We start from the raw sequence: 6,516 nt of genomic DNA, 5'->3' as shown, positions 1-6,516 counted from the left end.
GCCAGTGCTCTGGGTTTCCAGCACAAAACTAGGTGGCCATTTTGGTCGAGTGGCACCTGGAATTCCAGAGAAACAGAACAGATCACTCCCCCTAAAAGGGGGGCTGAAGCCAGGGGGCCAAGTGAGCTGGCTGGGCAGGTTCTACCTCCAGGAAGACCAGCAAGCTAAGATTCACTGGCTGGAGATTCTCACAGCCAGCATGGCAGTCTGAGAACCTGGGACATTCGAGCTTCATGGGGAAAGGGGAACCCACCATTTCTGAGGATCTAGTAGGCGATTTCAACATTGCCTGGGTAAACAAAGCCACGAGGAAGTTTACACAGCAGCTGGGCTGAGTTCAGCATGGCAGCTCAGCAAGGCCTCTACAGGCAGACTGTCAAGTAGGTTTCCTTCTTGCTGGGCAGGGCATCTCAGAAAAAAAAGAAAGCAGCCCCCATCAGGGACTTAAAAAGCCCCCACCTTCCTGGGACAGAGCACCTGGAAAAGGGGAAGTTGTGGGTTCTGCTTCAGCAGACTTAAATGTCCCTGCCTGGCAGTCCTGAAGGGAGCAATGAATTCCCCAACACAGTGCTTGAGCTACATTAAGAGATAGGCTGCCTTGTCAAATGGCTCCCTGACCTCCCATGTACCCTAACTGGGAGGCATGTCATACAGAACTCCGGCTGACATCTAGCAGGTACCCTTTTGGGACGAAGTTACCAGAGGAAGAAACAGGCAGCAATCTTTGCTGTTCTGCAGCCCCTGTGGGTGACCCAGGCAAGCAGGGTCTGGAGTGAACCTCCCACAAACTCCAGCAGAGGATCCTGACTGTTAGAAGGAAAACTAAAACAGAAAGAAATAGGTTCAACATCAACAGAAGGGACGTCCTCTCAGAAACCACATCCAAAGTCACCAACTTCAAAGACCAAAGAAGATAAATCTGTGAAGAAACCAGCGCAAAAAGGCTGAATTCACCAAAAGCTAGAATGCCTCTTCTCCTCCATGGGGTCAAAACCTCACCAGCAAGGGAACAAAACAGGATGGAGAATGAGTATGACAAATTGACAGAAGCAGGATTCCGAAGGTGGGTAATAACAAACTTCTCTGAGCTAAAGGAGCATGTTCTAACCCAATGCCAGGAAAGTAAGAAGCTTAAGAAAAGATTAGGCAAAATGCTAATGGAATCTCCAGCATGGAGAAGAACATAAACAACATGATGGAGCTGAAAAACATAGCATGAGAACTTCGTGAAGCATACACAAGTTTCAATAGTCAGATTAGTCAAGCAAAAGAAAGGATATCAGAGAGTGAAGATCAACTTAATGAAATAAAGCAAGAAGGCAAGCTTAGAGAAAAAAGAAACAAAGCCTCCAAGAAATATGGGATTATGTGAAAAGACAAAATCTATGTTTGATAAGTGTACCTGAAAGTGACAGAGAGAACAAAACCAAGTTGGAAAACACTCTTCAGGATATTATCCAGGAGAACTTTCCCAACCTAGCAAGGCAGGCCAACATTCAAATAGAGGAAATAAAGAGAGCACCTTCTGTTATTTCTTGAACTACATTTTAGGATGATTGGGGGAAAATCATTTTATTAAAGTTTCAGCATGGGATTAAATCATTTCATTAAAGGAAATTAAATATCAGCTTATAGAGTTATTTTCTCTGGTGTATATGTGTGTTGTTTTGTTTTGTTTTCTTTTGTTTTGTTTTGAGATAAGCACGCCTTTCTCTTGCTTAGTTCCTAGTTCAACATCTGAGCTATAGGATAGAACCATGTGAGCTGCTGGCATTTAAAAAATAATTCTTTCTTCCCAATCTCCAAATCATCATATCTGCTATTGTTAGTTCTAAGTGTATCCCATTCAACTCTCCTGAGAATAAACCTCTTGTTTCTTATCTCAGAGACATGCATGTAGTTGATGTCATTTTGAGAGCAAGAATGTTCTGGTTTGATGGTTTCAGTCTTTTAAATGACTGCCCTATTTTGAGACCTATACTTGACATATGACCCTATCAACTCATTAAATACTTCTCTCAGCTAAATCAGTTACCACTTGTCAACCTATGTTGCAAAAATTTGTTAAAATCTGTAGTCAAGTAATGAACCCAGACCTTTCTCTTTGTGCTTATGACTTAATAGCATTTTTATTTCATACAATAATTTTAGTAGGATCCTAAGTATAAGAAAGAAAAAAATAGAAAAGTGAAGTTGCTGTCTTCAGTTGGAAGCCTCTGATCAGCTTTACTGAATGCTTGATATGAATAGTCTCTGTATCCATTATGTTAATTGTATTTAACCATGACAACTCTGATATATAATTATATTGTGCCTGTTTTGTAGATGGGTTAGCTGAGGCTCATTCAGAGAGTACAGGATTGTGGAATGATTATTATCAGTTTAATTTTCTCCACCCACACCTGTTCTTTAATTTTTCTAATCTGTTCTTTGCCTCAAGAATTGACTCCTATGGAATGCATCTCCCTTACTGCTTCCCTTTGGTTGAGCTTTATCAGTGGAAGCTACTGGTAAATTCAGTTACAAGAGTAAATAACATTTTAGGTGTTTCTTTCCTGGAGTACATAACGTGTTAGGTGTTTCCTTCCTGCTTTATTCTGCTACGAAACTTTTGGAAGTATCTGAATCTCTCCATGAATGTGCGAGTTGCTTCTAGTTGTCCTTCCTCCAGATTCAACAGCAGCTGTTTCCAATTGGCCTCTCCTCCAGATGCACTTTCTCCTTCCAGAGTGCATTCTTCTCTCCCATAGAAATGAATGGCTTACTGCAGTTGCTAGTCTTAAATGCTTCAACGTCTCTTACTGTTCTCTTTAACCCTGCCCACACTCTGTAAGTGATATATTTTTTCACGTCCCTTTATGTGAAACAATAATGTTGAATTTTGTTTCCCAGTGAGGCTTGCATGAAGAGGTAAAGCCTGATACTCTTCCTGCTTTTTCTTACTCCATAAACTGAATTCTTAAACACTGAACTGCATTACTTTATCTTGCACTATAGACCCACAGAGTTCAATAGAGACTGTAATTCAAATATAAAAGAATTAAAGATATGTGTTTGAGTATAGAAAATCATATCATTCAACTAATAAAAATCTAGAATATGTCTTCACCAATAATTTAAGACTAAAATTGTAAAGTAAAATCAAATGAAACTGCAAATATACAAAGCAGTTTCAAAAATTTAGCTCTGTTGTTAAAAATACCTACTATGCACTTTTAGAGGATTGAACTTATAGCACTGATGGGATTGTACAGCTTCTGTGTAAAAATTTTACATAATGTGAATAACTAGCAGGGACAAGACAAAAATGCTTTCTCCCTGAGCCAAAGATTTTAGCTTACGCCCTCCTACTCCATCTACCCCAAACATCTTCAGTCACAGCGTTTGTGAATAAACAAAAGAGAGTACATGGTTTAACTGGTAAAATTGTTCTTCTAACTATATACAAAGTTTGAGTTTCCTTCTCTCTGTTCTTCTCTCAAAATACTGAGTAGGCTATGTGTAGGGCATACTAATTAAAACAACTATTATTTTTAAAACATAATCATTTTTCTCATCATCAATTTCCACGCTTTCTCACACATTCCATATCATGTTTTCCATCTCGGTAAAATACTAAAGCTTCCTTTTTGGGGGAGGCAGATAGACTATCATGCTTAGATCAATAAATATCTGAGGAATATTGTGATTCCAGTAAGAATAAACATATGTATCTGTTAGAAACGCATGTTGTATAGGTGTGAGGTTTAGTTCCAGCCTGCTAACAGGTTCTAATCTAGTTGCAAAGTTCTTCCATTATTTATTTTTCTATTTCATAGAAATTGCCTTAATTTGGCCCCATTTTGTTTTGTTCTTCTTTATTTAGATTATCACAAAAGTGTATCATTATTCTCTCATTCTGCAGCTCTTAATCCTTCCATTTTATTCTTATACTGAGAGATAATTAGTGCTCTAGCAGGCATACAACATAGTTTTTCATTTAGAGACAGTTCTTATTTATTGGGAATGGTTTTATAGTATGCTAAATTAAGCAACAGTGGTTAAGTGGGAAGACATAGAAATATTTATTGCCAAAGTTTGCCGATACTATCCAGTTCCAAGTGACTGACTGACAGCATTCAAACTACGTGCTTTCCATTCTTACCCTAGAATCTAATCATGTTACACTTCTGCCTTAAGGAGTTGGAATAGGATAATGGTTAGGAATACAGATTTGGAGCCAGGCTTTCTGAGTCCAAAATCTAAATCCATCCGTTACCAGTTTTGTTGCAGTTATTCAGGCTCTCTAGTTCATGGTCCTCATCTGAAAAATGATGGTAATACTTGTTTCAATTGGAGATGGTTGTTATAAGAATTAAATTAGTTAATATATGTAAAAGCACTTAGAAAACACTAAGTACAATTTAAATATTTGTTGTAATTGCCATTCATACAATATGTCTGCATTTTCTCTGCCTTTCTTGTTGACTACCAGATCACACAGTCAATCAAAAGTCTATTCTTTGAGTATCTGAAAGATTTTATTTACATTTCCATTTAAAGTAGTCATTATATTCTGTTTTGTACTTTCCCAGAACTGCTTAGGCAGTAGAAGTTTTTTCTCCTTACTATGTTCTTTCAGTTAGAATTATGTGACTGCATTCCTGCTATTAGCAAGTCTCTTTCTTAACAACAAAGTTGTGTTGTTGCCTTCTTAATGACATGACATTGTTGCTCATTTCATGTGTCGTTAAGTCATGATCTTTATCAACATGAAGGCAACAACCAGAGAAATGCTTCAAAGACATCTGTGTGTTTTTATAATTTAAGCAAATTATGTTTGTGTAGTCAATGTGTACATTTTGCTCAGAAAGCATGTTTCCATCTGAATCTCAAATGTTTTTGTGCTCAGGTGAAGAACTGCTAATACTTAGGGTGAGGGAAATAAAAATACCATTATGTTTGGTTTGTGTTCAATATCTCTCTCCTTTCTCTCTCTTACTCTCTCTCCTTACTACTAGGTATTTATGATCTTTAATTGGACTGATTATTAAATTAATTTAAAAAGAACAAACCAACACCTTATTTCATTACTAATAAATTAAGAATCAGGAGACCACAGAGACTAATAATTCAATACCAATAGATAAATAATTGACAAAAATAAGAAATAATTACATTATGGTATAATGTTCTGCTAAAACTAAGCTGCATCTGTGACTTTAAAATTTGATTTAACTTATGTAAAAAAGAAACAAAGATTTTAACATTTCCAAATAGAGAAACAAGTACTGTCAAATACTCAGTAATGTATGCAAGTCAAGTTTTCAAGGAGATACTGAAATAAATGAATTACAGTAAAACTGGGAAAATATATTAATATTAAAAGAAATAAATGGTAAATGTTAGGTGCATATCTACTTGGAAAACACAACTCTCTGAATAAGAACTTAAGGGCTGAAATTTTTGAGAAGAAAGAAAAAGAATGAATAGAAATTAAAAGAGGGAAAATAAATGTGGCAAACACTGTTCCAGCTACAAGTGGATGTGCTGTGTTCATTGATCCAAAGAACATTATCATTCAGCAGTGACTGTCTGAATCAGAAATTCCAAGCCTTTGTTTTTGGTAGACGTAGGCTTTTTTATATAGCAATTTATTTTTAGATTTCACCTTTCTTCTCTCATGAAAGTCTATCAAGCACCTAATAATCTATGTGGGTAGAAGGAGTATGAAGAGTCTCAACTAGTTATTGGTAATTTGCATTTTTAGCATGAAGGTAGAGAACCAATACCCTGATATCCTGCAAATAAATAGATATAATTACTGGATTTTATTTTTATTATTGCACTTTAGGTTCTGAGGTACATATGCAGATCATGCAGGATTGTTGCATAGGTACGTACGTAGCAAGGTGGTTTGTTGCCTTCATCTCTCCATCACATACATCTGGTATTTCTCCCCATGTTATTCCTCCCTACCCCCTCACTCCCTGCTTTCCCTCCCCTGGCCCTCTCAACTGACCAGTGTGTGATGCTCCCCTCCCTGTGTCCACGTGTTCTCATTGTTCAACATCCGCCTATGAATGAGAAGATGTGGTGTTTGGTTTTCTGTTCTTGTGTCAGTTTGCTGAGAATGATGGTTTCCAGATTCATCTGTGTCCCTACAAAGGACACAAACTATTGTTTTTTATGGCTGCATAGTATTCTGTGGCGTACATGTGCCACATTTTCTTTATCCAATCTATTGTTGATGGACATTTGGGTTGGTTCCAAGTCCTTGCTATTATGAACAGTGCCACAATGAACTTACTTGTGCATATGTCTTTATAATAAAATGATTTGTAATCCTTTGGATATATACCCAGTAATGGGATTGCTGAGTCAAATGAAATTTCTATTTCTAGATCCTTGAGGAATTGCCACACTGTCTTCCACAATGGTTGTACTAATTTGCACTCCCACCAACAGTGGAAAAGTGTTCCTATTTCTCCGCGTCCTCTCCAGCATCTGTTGTCTCCTGATTTTTTAATGATCACC

The sequence above is a fragment of the Sapajus apella genome, unplaced genomic scaffold (assembly GCF_009761245.1).
Source record: "Sapajus apella isolate SASKATOON/1434 unplaced genomic scaffold, GSC_monkey_1.0 scaffold133, whole genome shotgun sequence".
NCBI lineage: Eukaryota > Metazoa > Chordata > Mammalia > Primates > Cebidae > Sapajus > Sapajus apella.
The sequence above is the reverse complement of the archived record's forward strand: the minus strand, read 5'-3'. Positions refer to the sequence as shown.